This window comes from Ranitomeya imitator, chromosome 7 (assembly GCF_032444005.1).
Source record: "Ranitomeya imitator isolate aRanImi1 chromosome 7, aRanImi1.pri, whole genome shotgun sequence".
Lineage (NCBI taxonomy): Eukaryota > Metazoa > Chordata > Amphibia > Anura > Dendrobatidae > Ranitomeya > Ranitomeya imitator.
In genome coordinates, this window is record NC_091288.1 from 185,430,309 (window position 1) to 185,446,270 (window position 15,962).

General features: G+C 41.9%; 1 pseudogene; it reads right to left on the reverse strand.

Annotated features, from left to right (window-relative positions):
• Window positions 1–9,293: 9,293 nt before the first annotated feature.
• Window positions 9,294–15,962, reverse strand: part of LOC138645823 (zinc finger protein 850-like) — a 94,432-nt pseudogene continuing 87,763 nt past the window's right edge.

Sequence of the window (15,962 nt, forward strand, 5' to 3'; positions counted from 1 at the left end):
TTCAAAAGTTTAGGGTCACATAGAAATTTCCTCATTTTTCAAATAAAAGCAGTATTTTCCAATGAAGCTAACATTAAATGATTCAGAAATACACTCTATACAATGTTAATGTGGTAAATGACTATTGTAGCTGCAAACATCTAGTATGTAATTCAGTATCTTCATAGGTGTATAGAGGCCCATTACCAACAACCATCACTCCAGTGTTCTTATGGTACTTTGTGTTTGCTAACTGTGTAAGAAGGCTAATGGATGGTTAGAATACCCTTGAAAACCCTTGTGCAAGTATGCTAGCACAGCTGGAAACAGTTTGGCTGATTAGAGCACCTATAAACCTGACCTTCCTTTGAGCTATTAATCCAATAATCCTATTTAAATTGGCAACAAAAGCACTTCAAATTGTCAATATATCACATTACCTACCAAAAAAAGGTATGAAGTGACTAAGAGGTAAATGAATAAAATAATTCTTTATTGAAACAAAGATTAAAATAGTTTAAAAAGACAGGGAAAAGATGGAAAAAAGGACCTCCAAATGATATCAGGGAATGGTACAGTCAGATGGAAAATATACATATTATCTGCATTTAAGACAGTGTTTTCCTGAAAAGGCATATGGGCCTGTTAAATAGAGTTGACTACAGGGTCATATTATCCTTTTTTGCACCCCTTTCCAGAAAATGTAAATAGTCACATAACAACAGGAATGAAAAGTATATATATTAAGATGTCTGACCAGTAGCAGCCTGCTAAGTGGGATAATGAATCATTATGTATCTCAGTAAACCCTTGCGGCTATCCCCCCCCCCCCCCCCAAAAAAAAAAAATATATATATATATTTGGGATCTCTGAACAGTAGCAGCCTGCTGAAACTGATAATAGATCGTTATATATATATATAATTGTCTAAGGGGTACTTCCGTCTTTCTGTCGGCAACTTCCGTCACGGTTATTCATTCGCTGATTGGTCTCGCCAGCTGCCTGTCATGGCTGCCGCGACCAATCAGCGACGGACACAGTCCAATTAGTCGCTCCCTACTCCCCTGCAGTCAGTGCCAGGAGGCCGCTCCATACTCTCCGCAGTCACGGCTCACACAGGGTTAATGCCAGTGGTAACGGATCGCGTTATGCCACGGGTAACTCACTCCGTTACCGCCGCTATTAACCCGGTGTGAACAAGTTTTTACTATTGACGCTGCCTATGCAGCGTCAATAGTAAAAGGATCTAATGTTAAAATTAATAAAAAATAAATAAAAAAAATCATATACTCACCTTCCGCCGCCTTTCCCGCTCCTCGCCACCCTCCGGTAACCGCTCTGTGCAAGCGGCAGGTTCCGGTAGCAAGGATCGTATGGCAGAAAGACCTGCCATGATGTCACGGTTATGTGACCGCGACGTCATCACAGGCCCTGCGCGAGAAGGACCTGCCATGACGTCACGGTCATGTGACGTCATCACACCCTGGGACCGGAAGCTGCCACCTGTACCGCGCACAGGCGACAGAACTACAAGTATGGTGAGTATGTTAGAACTACAAGGGGCCCTCGGATCAGAAGGGGAGTATGTTTATTTTTTAAACTGTGACATACGTGGCCGGGCAATCTACTACGTAGCTAGGCAATATACTACATGATTGGCCAATATACTACGTGGCTCTGTGCTGTATACTACGACACTGTGCAATATACTACATCACTGGGCAATATACTACATCACTGGGCAATATACTACGTGGCTGGGCAATATACTACGCGGCTGGGCAATATACTACGTGGCTGGGCAATATACTACGTGGCTGGGCAATATACTACGTGGCTGGGCTATATACTACGTGGCTGGGCTATATACTACATGGCTGGGCAATATACTACATGGCTGGGCTATATACTATGTGGCTGGGCAATATACTACGTGGCTAGGCTATATACTACGTGGCTGGGCAATATACTACGTGGCTGGGCAATATACTATGTGGCTGGGCAATATACTACGTGGCTCGGCAATATACGTGACTGGGCTATATACTACGTGGCTGGGCAATATACTACAAGGACATGCATATTCTAGAATACCCGATGCGTTAGAATCGGGCCACCATCTAGTATCTCAATAAACCCTTGTGGCTATTTCCAGACAGCCCACTGGAGGGCAGTAAATGTCAAATCAAAGAATGGAATGGATAATGTAAGCAGTGGCTGTTGAAAGCTTAAAGCTGTAAGGCTATGTGCACACGTTGCAGATTTGACTGTGGAATTTTCTGTGCAGATTCTGAATTTCTTGGCAGAACATGCAGGTCAGAATCTGCACCTTTTTTTGTTATGTGCACACGTTGCAGATTTTTGTGCGGATTTCTTCTTTTTTTTTTACCCCTGCAGATTTCTATTATGGAAGAGGTGCATAAAAGGAATCTGGTCACAGAAACATCTCTTTACCTGACGTTAGATGCTGAAGTAATATGCAGTGTGGAAGGAGGACTGTACCAAAACCCTGCGACTGATGCGCACCGTTTCGCTATTCAGCTTCTTCACAGAGGGGGCGTTTCACATCCAGAAATTGGGCGTGTTGTTTTCGTAGGTCCACCGAGAAGTCAGGAAATATTGAGATTGTGGCGTTATCATGCTTGATGGGGCTTTTTTGTGTCGCTAAACGTAGAGTGGTACCTCGGTCCTTACAATTAGAATACATGCAAGGAATGGATGTAGAGGGCACCGGGTGGGAGAGGTCTGGTTGGGATTCTATGCTCTTTCTACCGCAAACTGTTGAAAATTTGTCCCCGAGTGTGTTCTTGAGCTACTCCTCAGAAATTGCACAAAAATAGAGGAGTCCTGTCCAACCTCGCTGAATGTTTTTCTGTATGTGATATTGGGTTGCCCCATCATTAGAGCTCTGGTATCTAAGAACATCTAGGGTGCGTGGAGGGGCGACAACTGAAAATGAGGTGCGGCTGTGAGCAACGAGTATATTCACTCATCACTAATCCCGACACTTTTGTTACTTTAGTGGCCATCCACCCTGTCCTCCAAGCTCCACAACCTATTTTCAGCCTCTTATACAGCCTCTCAGGGCCTGCATATCTTGCGGGGGGAGCACGGCTGATCGTCAACTGACTATCGCAGCTGACATCCGGCACTATGTGCCAGGAGCGGTCACGGACCACCCCGGGCACATTAACCTCCGGCACACCGCGATCAAAGATGATCTTAGTGTTCCGGCAGTACAGGGAAGCATTGCGCAGGGAGGGGGCTCCCTGCGTGCTTCCCTGAGACCCTCGGAGAAACGCGATGTGATCGCATTGCTCCGAGGATCTCTTACCTCCTCCCTGCAGGACCCGGATCCAAAATGACCGCGGGGCTGCATCCGGGTCCTGCAGGGAGGCGGCTTCATAGCGCCTGCTCAGAGCAGCCGCAGGGAAGCTGATCTGACACAGTGCACAGCAAAGTGTCAGATCAGCAAACTGTCACTTTATTGTGATGTCCCCCACTGGGGCAAAGTTAAAAAAAAAAAAAATTACATGTGTAAAAAAAAAAAAAAAATTCCTAAATAATAAAAAAAATATTGTTCCAATAAATACATTCATTTATCTAGTATCGCCGCGTCGTAACGACCCGACCTATAAAACTGTCCCACTAGTTAACCCCATCAGTGAACACCGTAAAAAAAAGGCAAAAAAAACAACGCATTATCATACCGCCGAACAAAAAGTGGAATAACACGCGATCAAAAAGATGGATATAAATAACTGAAAACATCATCTTGTCCCGCAAAAAACGAGCCCCATACAGCATCATCAGCGAAAAAATTAATAAGTTATAGTCCTCAGAATAAAGCGATGCAAAAATAATTATTTTTTTCTATAAAATAGTTTTTATCGTATAAAAGCGGCAAAACATAAAAAAATGATATAAATGAGGTATTGCTGTAATCGTACTGACCCGAAGAATAAAACTGCTTTATCCATTTTACCAAATGCAGAACGGTATAAACGTCACCCCCCCCCTCCCAAATTCATGAATAGCTGGTTTTTGGTCATTCTGCCTCACAAAAATCGTAATAAAAAGTGATCAAAAAATGTCACGTGCCCGAAAATGTGACCAATAAAAATGTCAACTCGTCCCGCAAAAAACAAGACCTCACATGACTCTGTGGACCAAATTATGGAAAAATTATAGTTCTCAAAATGTGGTAACGCAAAAAATATTTTTTGCAATAAAAAGCGTCTTTTAGTGTGTGTCGGCTGCCAATCATAAAAATCCGCTATAAAAGTAAATCAAACCCCCCTTCATCACCACCTTAGTTAGGGAAAAATTAAAAAAAATGTATTCATTTCCATTTTCCCATAAGGGTTAGGGCTACAGTTAGGGTCGGGGCTAAAGTTAGGGTTATGGTTGGGGCTAAAGTTAGTGTTATAGTTGGGGCTAAAGTTAGGGTAAGGATTACATTTACGGTTGGGAATAGGGTTGGGATTAGGGGTGTGTCAGGGTTAGGGGTGTGGTTAGGGTTACCGTTGAGATTAGGGTTAGGGGTGTGTTTGGATTAGGGTTTCAGTTATAACTGAGGGGTTTCCACTGTTTAGACACATCAGGGGCTCTCCAAACACGACATGGGGTCCGATCTCAATTCCAGCCAATTCTGCATTGAAAAAGTAAAACAGTGCTCCTTCCCTTCCAAGCTCTCCCGTGCGCCCAAACAGAGGTTTACCCCAACATATGGGGTATCAGCGTACTCAGGACACATTGGAACACAACTTTTGGGGTCCACTTTCTCCTGTTACCCTTGGGAAAATACAAAACTGGGGGCTAAAAATTAATTTTTGTGGAAAAAAAAAGATTTATTTTCACGGCTCTGCGTTATAAACTGTAGTGAAACACTTGGGGGTTCAAAGTTCTCACAACACATCTAGATAAGTTCCTTGGGGGTCTAGTTTCCAATATGGGGTCACTTGTGGGGGGTTTCTACTGTTTAGTTACATCAGGGGCTCTGCAAATGCAACGTGACGCCTGCAGACCAATCCATCTAAAGGCATAGCCAAAAGTATTGACACCCCTGCTATTCTGTCAGATAATACTCATTTTCTTCCTGAAAATGATTGCAAACACAAATTATTTGGTATTACTATCTTCATTTAATTTGTCTTAAATGAAAAAAACACAAAAAGAATTGTACTAAAGCCAAATTGGATATAATTCCACACCAAACATAAAAAAGGGGGTGGACAAAAGTATTGGCACTATTCGAAAAATCATGTGATGCTTCTCTAATGTGTGTAATTAACAGCACCTGTAACTTACCTGTGGCACCTAACAAGTGTTGGCAATAATTAAATCACACTTGCAGCCAGTTGACTTGGATTAAAGTTGACTCAACCTCTGTCCTGTGTCCTTGTGTGTACCACATTGTGCATGGAGAAAAGAAATAAGACCAAAGAACTGTCTGAGGACTTGAGAAACCAAATTGTGAGGAAGCATGAGCAATCTCAAGGCTACAGGTCCATCTCCAAAGACCTGAATGTTCCTGTGTCTACCGTGCGCAGTGTCAAGACGTTTACAGCCCATGGCACTGTGGCTAACCTCCCTAGATGTGGACGGAAAAGAAAAATTGACAAGAGATTTCAACGCAAGATTGTGCGGATGTTGGATAAAGAACCTCGACGAACATCCAAACAAGTTCAAGCTGCCCTGCAGTCCGAGGGTACAACAGTGTCAACCCGTACTATCCGTCGGCGTCTGAATGAAAAGGGACTATATGGTAGGAGACCCAGGAAGACCCCACTTCTTACCCCGAGACATAAAAAAGCCAGGCTGGAGTTTGACCAAACTTACCTGAAAAAACCCAAAATGTTTTGGAAGAATGTTCTCTGGTCAGATGAGAAAAGTAGAGCTTTTTGGGAAAGGCATCAATAGAGTTTACAGGAGAAAAAAGAGGCATTCAAAGAAAAGAACACGGTCCCTACAGTCAAACATGGTAGAGGTTCCCTGATGTTTTGGGGTTGCTTTGCTGCCTCTGGCACTGGACTGCTTGACCGTGTGCATGGCATTATGAAGTCTGAAGACTACCAACAAATTTTGCAGCATAATGTGGGGCCCAGTGTGAGAAAGGTCGGTCTCCCTCAGAGGTCATGGGTCTTCCAGCAGGACAATGACCCAAAACACACTTCAAAAAGCACTAGAAAATGGTTTGAGAGAAAGCACTGGAGACTTCTAAGGTGGCCAGCAATGATTTCAGACCTGAATCCCATAGAACACCTGTGGAGAGATCTAAAATTGGCAGTTTGGAGAAGGCACCCTTCAAATATCAGGGACCTGGAGCAGTTTGCCAAAGAAGAATGGTCTAAAATTCCAGCAGAGCATTGTAAGAAACTCATTGATGGTTACCGGAAGCGGTTGGTTGCAGTTATTTTAGCTAAAGGTTGTTCAACCAAGTATTAGGCTGAGGGTGCCAATACTTTTGTCTGGCCCATTTTTGGAGTTTTGTGCGAAATGATCAATGTTTTGCTTTTTGCTTCATTCTCTTTTGTGTTTTTTCATTTAAAACAAATTTAATAAAGATAATACCAAATAATTTGTGTTTGCAATCATTTTCAGGAAGAAAATGAGTATTTCACAGAATTGCAGGGGTGTCAATACTTTTGGCCATGACTAAGTCTGCATTACAAATGGCGCTCCTTCCCTTCCGAGCTCTGCCATGCGCCCAAACGTTGGTCCCTCCCCCCCACATATTGGATATCAGCGTACTCGGGACAAATTGGACAACAACTTTTGGGGGTCAATTTCAACTGTCGTCCTTGGAAAAATACAAAACTGGGGGCTAAAAAAATAATGTTTGTGGAAAAAAAGGTTTTTTTATTTTCACGGCTCTGCGTTATAAACTGTAGTGAAACACTTGGGGGTTCAAAGTTCTCACAACACATCTAGATAAGTTCCTAGGGCGGTCTAGTTTCCAATATGGGGTCACTGGTGGGGGGTTTCTACTCTTTAGGTACATTAGGGGCTCTGCAAATGCAATGTGACGCCTGCAGACCATTCCATCCAAGTCTGCATTCCAAATGGCGCTCCTTCCCTTCTGAGCTCTCCCATGCACCCAAACGGTGGTTCCCCCCCCACTTATGGGGTATCGGCGTACTCAGGAAAAATTGGACAACAACTTTTGGGGTCCTATTTTTCCTGTTAACCTTGGGAAAATACAAAACTGGGGGCTAAAAAATTATTTTTGTGGGAACATTTTTTTTTTTCCACGGCTCTGCGTTGTAAACTGTAGTAAAACACTTGGGGGTTCAAAGCTCTCTCAACACATCTAGAGGAGTCCCTTAGGTGGTCTACTTTCCAAAATGGTGTCACTTGTGGGGGTTTCAATGTTTAGGCACATCAGTGGCTCTCCAAACGCAACACGGCATCCCATCTCAATTCCAGTCAATTTTGCATTGAAAAGTCAAATGGCGCTTCCTTCCCTTTCGAGCTCTGCCATGCGCCCAAACAGTGGTTTACCCCCACATATGGGGTATCAGCGTACTCAGGACAAATTGTAAAACAACTTTTGGGGTACGATTTCTTCTCTTACCCATGGGAAAATAAAAAATTGGGGCTGAAAAGATAATTTTTGTGAAAAAATATGATTTTTTTTACAGCTCTGCATTATAAACTTCTGCAAATCACTTAATGGGTCAAAGTGCTCACCACACATCTAGATAAGTTCCTTAGGGGGTCTACTTTCCAAAATGGTGTCACTTGTGGGGGGTTTCAATGTTTAGGCACATCAGTGGCTCTCCAAACGCAACATGGCTGCCCATCTCAATTCCAGTCAATTTTGCAGTGAAAAGTCAAATGGCGCTCCTTCTTTTCCGAGCTCTGCCATGCACCCTGTTTCTCCTGTTACCCTTGGTAAAATAAAACAAATTGGAGCTGAATAATTTTTTTTGTGAAAAAAATTGAATGTTCATTTTTATTTAAACATTCCAAAAATTCATGTGAAACACCTGAAGGGTTAATAAACTTCTTGAATGTGGTTTTGAGTACCTTGAGGGGTGCAGTTTTTAGAATGGTGACAAACTTAGTTATTTTCTATCATATAGACCCCTCAAAATGACTTCAAATGAGATGTGGTACCTACAAACAAATGGTGTTGTAAAAATGAGAAATTGCTGGTCAACTTTTAACCCTTATAACTCCTTAACAAAAAAAAATGTTGGTTCGAAAATTGTGCTGATGTAAAGTAGACATGTGGGAAATGTTACGTATTAAGTATTTTGTGTGACATATCTCTGTGATTTAATTGCATAAAAATTCAAAGTTGGAAAATTGCGAAATTTTCTAAATTTTCGCCAAATTTCCTTTTTTTCACAAATAAACGCAGGTACTAAAAAAGAAATTTTACCACTATCAGGAAGTACAATATGTCACGAGAAAACTATGTCAGAATCGCCAAAATCTGTTGAAGCATTCCAGAGTTATAACCTCATAAAGGGACAGTGGTCAGAATTGTAAAAATTGGCCCGGTCATTAACGTGCAAACCACCCTCGGGGCTTAAGGGGTTAATGCAGCTTACCTCTGTGCCTGCTGAGAGTCACAATCAAAGTTTTCCACTGACAGTGAACTAATCTCTCAATCTGCACAAAGGAACAGCGCTCCACCGGGTGTAAAAATCCAAAGAAATCTTTATTCAGCCATTAAGCATAAGCAACGTTTCGACCATATGCTGGTCTTTTTCAAGCTTAAAAAAGACCAGCATATGGTCGAAACGTTGCTTATGCTTAATGGCTGAATAAAGATTTCTTTGGATTTATACACCCGGTGGAGCGCTGTTCCTTTGTGCAGATTATGACGTGTTACCCAGGAGGGTTCCCTGGATATGGAACGAGCGCCCGAATAAGAGAGTGCTGTCGGTCATCTACTTTTGCTATATAGTGAACTAATCTCTGGTAGTAGGGTGAGAGAATCTCCTCACTGAATCAAGATCCCTCCTTAGCTCCTGTGTCCAGCAGAGAAACGCTGGCTGTGGGTCCCTTATTCAGGGCTCTGCACCATAGCTCCAAGGTTGTATCTGAAAAAGTTCATATCCCACAGTAGGTTGTGAGCAATTTCACTGCTCTCTCTCTGTACCTTAGAGCGTGGACCCAAGATGGTCACTCACACCTCCAGAACTGTATTCTGTGTGGTTGATTAGCAGTTCCCTGCTCAACTGATAATTAGAACATCTAATTCCACCAAAAGATATCCATCAAAGTGGATCACTCTAATAATACATATACCACAAAGGGGAATTTTCAATTAATGAAGAAAATCCAAAAAGAGTGTTTTTATACAAGAAATATAGATTTATTTAAACATAAAATATACATAAATATAACAAGGTAGAGCTAGTCATGCAGGATGGGGGAAATAGCTATCCACATATCACAGTGTATTACAAAATGGTATAGACAAGACCGATAGAAAACCAAATCAAGGTAAAAAGTACCAGAAAAAATTACAAATAGATACCATAATATAGTTATAGGCATATGCTCAACTGAGGCTGAACCAAAACAGCCCCTTTGGAGCCAGGCTAAATCCACCCCAGGATGAAGTTTACAGGCTTATCAGAGCCTCAGATGTCAGGTATGATGCAGGATAATGTACAGATGGCTGGAGCTCCTCTCAGATGCAACCACTCAGTGCTTACATAGCCACAGCCCCGAGACAATCCATCATTATTACTACAAAAAGTGACACGTCAACCTTCAAAAATTAGGTTTGGTCACTAAAGAATTACAATGCATTCTTCCCAATGTGAGTTCTCTGATGTCTAAGAAGTTGAGATTTAGATTTTAAAAATTCAGGAAATGAAAATGGCTACTCTCCTGTGTGCATTCTCTCATGTGTAACAAGAGTTGATTTCAGTGTAAAACATTTTCCACATTCTGAGCATGAAAATGGCTTCTCGCCTGTGTGAATTCTCTCATGTGTAACAAGAGTTGATTTCAGTGTAAAACATTTTCCACATTCTGAGCATGAAAATGGCTTCTCGCCTGTGTGAATTCTCTCATGTGTAACAAGAGTTGATTTCAGTGTAAAACATTTTCCACATTCTGAGCATGAAAATGGTTTCTCTCCTGTGTGAATTCTCTCATGGTTAACAAACTGTGATTTATCTGTAAAACATTTCCCACATTCTGAACATGAAAATGGCTTCTCGCCTGTGTGAATTCTCTCATGTCTAACAAAATGTGATTTCTCTGAAAAACATTTCCCACATTCTGAACATGAAAATGGCTTCTCGCCTATGTGAATTCTCTCATGTCTAACAAAATGTGATTTCTCTGAAAAACATTTCCCACATTCTGAACATGAAAATGGCTTCTCTCCTGTGTGAATTCTCATATGTGTAAGAAGAGTCAATTTCAGGGTAAAACATTTTTTACATTCTGAACATGAAAATGGTTTCTCTCCTGTGTGAATTCTCTCATGTGTGACAAGATGATCTTTTTTAGTATAACATTTACCACATTCCGAACATGAAAATGGCTTTTCTCCTGTGTGAATTCTCTCATGTGTGACAAGATCATATTTTCTAGTAAAACATTTTCCACATTCTGAACATGAAAATGGCTTCTCGCCTGTGTGAATTCTCTCATGTGTGACAAGATGATCTTTTTTAGTATAACATTTACCACATTCCGAACATGAAAATGGCTTTTCTCCTGTGTGAATTCTCTCATGTGTGACAAGATCATATTTTCTAGTAAAACATTTTCCACACTCTGAACATGAAAATGGCTTCTCGCCTGTGTGAATTCTCTCATGTTTAACAAAATGTGATTTATATGTAAAACATTTCCCACATTCTGAACATGAAAATGGCTTCTCTCCTGTGTGAATTCTCTCATGTGTGACAAGATGACCTTTTTTAGTAAAACATTTTCCACATTCTGAACATGAAAATGGCTTCTTTGTGGGGGCTTTTTTATTTTCCACACTTCTTCTATGACTTTTATTTTGTTTAACAGTCTGTGATGAATTAGGACAGTGTACTTTAAAAGGATCCATGTTTGAGATGTTGGCATGTTCTTCATATGGGTCTTGTGCAATGCTTTTTTGGATTTTGGAGCTGCTGGTACAACCATCTGTCAAGAATATAACTGATGTGATTTTTGAGTCAAAAAACCTTAATACTTATATTTATCTAAATATAAAAAAAACATTAAGTTAAAAAAAAAAAAAAACTAGAAATTGAAAAGTGTGTAGCAAAGTTCTATTATTAACTGACTAAAGGTGTAATTTACATGATGTGATGATTTGACAAAGAATCAATTGTGCTAATGTTCATTCTCAATCATTGGCCAGTGCAAACATCAAATAATAAAACATTTGTCATTGGTCGTATATTTTATATCTTAGAATAAAAATGATCGTTATTGACAGCACATCATCCCCTTTGTATAAATTGAGGATATTCTGCAATAATAAAAAAGCCATGAGATAAGGAAACAAATCATCATTCCTTCATCAAAATGAAAGCTAATAAGCCCCAATCACCTTCCTATACCATCAATCACTGCTTATTGATGAAATTATATTCGCCTTGCAGCCACTCGATTTTATTCTTCAGGAAAAGTAGTGGGCAGTAGCAGTCACCTCTGTGTTAGAGCTCCATGCACCACCTCAATGACTTTAACCCTTTAACCCCCAGAGCTTTTTTCAGTTTTGCGTTTTCATTTTTCGCTCCCCTTCTTCCCAGAGCCATGACTTTTTTTTTATTTTTCCGTCAATATGGCCGTGTGAGTGCTTGTTTTTTGGAGGACGAGTTTTACTTTTGAACGACACCATTGGTTTTACCGTGTTGTGTACTAGAAAATGGGAAAAAAATTCCAAGTGCGGTGAAATTGCAAAAAAAGTGCAATCCCACACTTGTTTTTTGTTTGGCTTTTTTACTAGGTTCACTAAATGGTAAAACTGACCGGCCATTATGATTCTCCAGGTCATTTCGAGTTCATAGACACCAAACATGTCTAGGTTCTTTAGTATTTAAGCGGTGAAAAAAAATCCAACTTTGTTTAAAAAAAAAATGCGCCATTTTCCTATATCTGTAGCGTCTCCATTTTTCGTGATCTCGGGTCGGGTGAGGGCTTATTTTTTGCGTGCCGAGCTGACATTTTTAATGATACCATTTTGGTGCAGATAAATTCTTTTGATCGCCCGTTATTGCATTTGAATGCAATGTCGCGGCGACCAAAAAAAATGTAATTCTGACATTTAGATTTTTTTCCTCGCTACGCCGTTTAGCGATCAGGTTAATTCTTTTTTTTATTGATAGATCGGGCGATTCTGAATTCGGTGATACCAAATATGTGTATGTTTGATTCTTTTTGTTTTATATTGAATGGGGCGATTAGAACTTTAAAAAAAAAATTGTTTTCATATTTTTAAAAGCATTTTTCTTTTTACTTTTGGCATGCTTCAATAGTCTCCATGGGATGCTAGAAGCTGCCACAACCCGATCGACTCGGCTACATAGAGGCGATGAACAGCTTGCCTCTATGTAGCTGAATTACTGACTTGTTATGAGCGTCGACCACTGAGTGGCGCTCACAGCAATCCGGCACTGACAACTAAAGAGGTCTCCAGGAGACCTCTGGTTGTCATGCTGACGAACCGGTAACCCCCGATCACATGAGGGGGGGGGGTCACCGGTGTGCGTATTTCTGGCACGAGTGCAGGAAGCGCCATTTAAATGCCGCTGTCAAGAGTTTGATAGAGACATTTAACTAATTAATAGAAGCAGATGAATCGCGATTCCACCCTCGGATATTGTGGGCACACGTCAGCTGTTCAAAACAGCTGACATGTCCCGGGAAAGATGTGGACTCCCCACCAGAACCAACATCAAAGGGAGGGATACTGACATCGGAGTACCATTACACTCAATGTCAGTAAAGGGTTAAGCAAGAAGCAGCAAGAAACATATTTCAATTTCTCCTGGTAGCCGCTCTCCCAGTAAAACAGCCTAACATGCTTTAAATACTATTTACCGTATATACACTCGAGTATAAGCCGAGATTTTCAGCCCCAAAAAATGGACTGAAAGTGCCCCTTTCGGCTTATACTCGAATCATGGTCGATGGGTGAGGATGAGCGACGCCTGTCAAATACTCACCTGCTCCCGGCGCGGTCCCTGCATGTCCCACGGTCTTCGGGCACGGCAGCTTGTTCCCCTGTTCAGCGGTCACTGGTACCGCTCATTAAAGTTATGAATATCGACTCCACTCCCATAGGGGTGGAGCCGCATATTCATTACTGTAATGAGCGGTGCCACGTAACTGCTCACTACAGGAAGAAGCTGCCGGCTCCCGGAGACGTGGGACATACAGGGACCGCGCCAGGAGTGCCGGGAACAGGTATTTCATATTCACCTATCCACGTTCCACCGCCACCCTGTCTTCCACGTCCTCTGCAGTGATTGTGCAGGTCAGAGGGCGCGATGACTTATTAGTGTACGTGCTGCCCTCTGCCTGAACAGTCAGTGCGGAGAGACGGGACGCTGAGGAGCAGCGGAGAGACGGGACGCTGAGGAGCAGCGGGCAGAGACGAGAGGCGAGTATGTCATTTTTTTTTTTAGTGCAGCAGCAGCATTACATGTGGCACAATGCTATATGGAGCGTCTATGGGGCCATAAAGAACTGCATGGAGCATTATATGGGGCCATAACTGCATGGAGCCTTATATGGGGCATCTATGGGGCCATGACTGCATGGAGCATTATATGGGGCCATAACTGCATGGAGCATTATATGGGGCATCTATGGGGCCATAAAGAACTGCATGGACCATTATATGGAGCATCTATGGGGCTGTGATGAGGGAGCAGCTGCCATCTTGGAAACAGGGCGTACTAACAGAGATTGGCGTGACTCCATTTTGTCTCCTGGTCACAGGTCTGCAGGGATGAGCGCTCCTGGCCCCCACCTTTTTTACCTAAATAAAGTTCCTTTTCGTATGGTAATGGACTGAGCACAGTGTAGCAGGCAGATTGCATTTCAAAGCCTGAGTGAGGAAGCCACATCAGCAAGGGACATAGAGGTGCCTGAGGGGCTCAATTAAAGCATGCATGTCAGGTGGCTCCAGGAGCCTAAGTCTATTTTCTGCCCTAGCCGAACCGTCTCCAACATGGAATCATGAATTATGGTCGCATCGTCTGAGGTACAGGCTCATAAAAAATATCCCCCTCGCCCTAAAGAAATTGCGCATCTGACAGTGCAACTCCCCGGTCCGTAGGAGTTCTGGAACCTGAGATATGGAGATTAGTCTCCCACAGCGACCGAATGGGTCCGGGTTTGGTCCCTGTGCGACCGGCAGAACAAACCTCGTGCGCTGGTACCGCCCGTGTGCTGATCCGATCACCCTGGGAGCAGTTATCACATATAGTAGATATTGGATACAGATCATTTAACCCCTTAATGACCGTCAATACTTCTTTTAACTGACCTGAGATATAAGAGAATAGCCTCCCCATACAGATGACAATCCAGCAGCTGTCGGTTGTACACTATAGCTGACAACTTGCTGTACCAGCCACGATCAGTATTTGCACCATCTAAATCTGTTTAACCCCTTAGATGCTGTTGTCAATAGTGACTACATCATTATAAATGGTTAACAGAGTGTGGGGGCTTCTTCTTTGTCACAATTGGTGCCCTCAGATCATGATTCTGTTGTCCTGATGTTTGCCATGGCAATTCATGACCAAATAGCGGCCTTAGAGTCTGACGGCTGCAGTAATCTGTTTAGAAGTTAGCAACATTTAGGTGGTAAAAATACACATTTTCATTTCTGTCATACCACTTTGCATTAATTCCTGTAAAGCACCTGAAGGGTTAATAAACTACCTGACAGCAGTTTTCAATATGTCAGGGGGTGCTGTTTTTAAAATGGTATCACGTTTGTGGGTTTCCCAATATATGGGACCCCTAAAGTCACTTCAAACATGGATAAGTCCCTAAAAAAATAAATTTTGTAAATTTCTTTGAAAAAATTAAAAATTGCTGCTGCATTTTTAAACCTCCTAAAATGCTAATGAAATAACATTTTACAAATGGTGCTGATGTAAAGCAGACATGTGGGAAATGTTATTTATTAATGGTTTGCTGTTGTATGACTATCTGGATTAAAGGGATAATCATTAAAATTCAGAAAATTGCTAATTTTTTAACATTTTTCTCAAATTTTTGATATTTTTTATAAATAAACACAAAAAATGTTGAACAAAATTTACCATTATCATAAAGTATAATGTGTCACGAAAAAACAATCTCAAAATCACTGGGATTTGTTGAAGCGTAGCAGAGTTATTACCACATAAAGTGACACTGGTCAGATTTAAAAAATTTGGCTCGGTCACTAAGGGGTTAAGGAAGCTTAGGGGTGGAGATTGCTAGCCCACCCAGTTACAGGGGGGAGGGACACGTAAGGTTTAAGAGCTGAGGACACTTGGAGAGTGGGTCAGAACTCAGAGAACAGAAGATGACTAACTAAGGAACTACGAAAGAGGGCAGTCCAGTCAGAGGGGGGCAAGCACACGCTTTCTGGGGGCTGCCCGGCAACTAAGCTGTCTACCTGTGGAGCGCAGAACCCCCGGCTTCCACAAGCGACCTTCAACCTGGTAAATGGACCTCCAGCTTTATAGCTTTAAGCTTTGTATTATTATTGTTATATTTTACTGTGACTAACTCTTGATATATTTTGACTGTACCTTTCTTGTACAGCTCCCTTAAGGCAATTAAATCATAAATTAATTTTGGGCTGATCCTTTTACTCTGATTGTGAATCTTAGAATACCCAGCGTGGATAACAGGGCAGTCTCACCAGCGGCCATTTGTTCAGGTGCAGTTCCCTTACTGACCTGAGAGACGAAGTGGGCACCAGAGAGCTGTGCCTGTGTAGTGACGTCACGGATTGGTGACGTGGGAGGAACTGGGTGTCCTTCACAGGGGC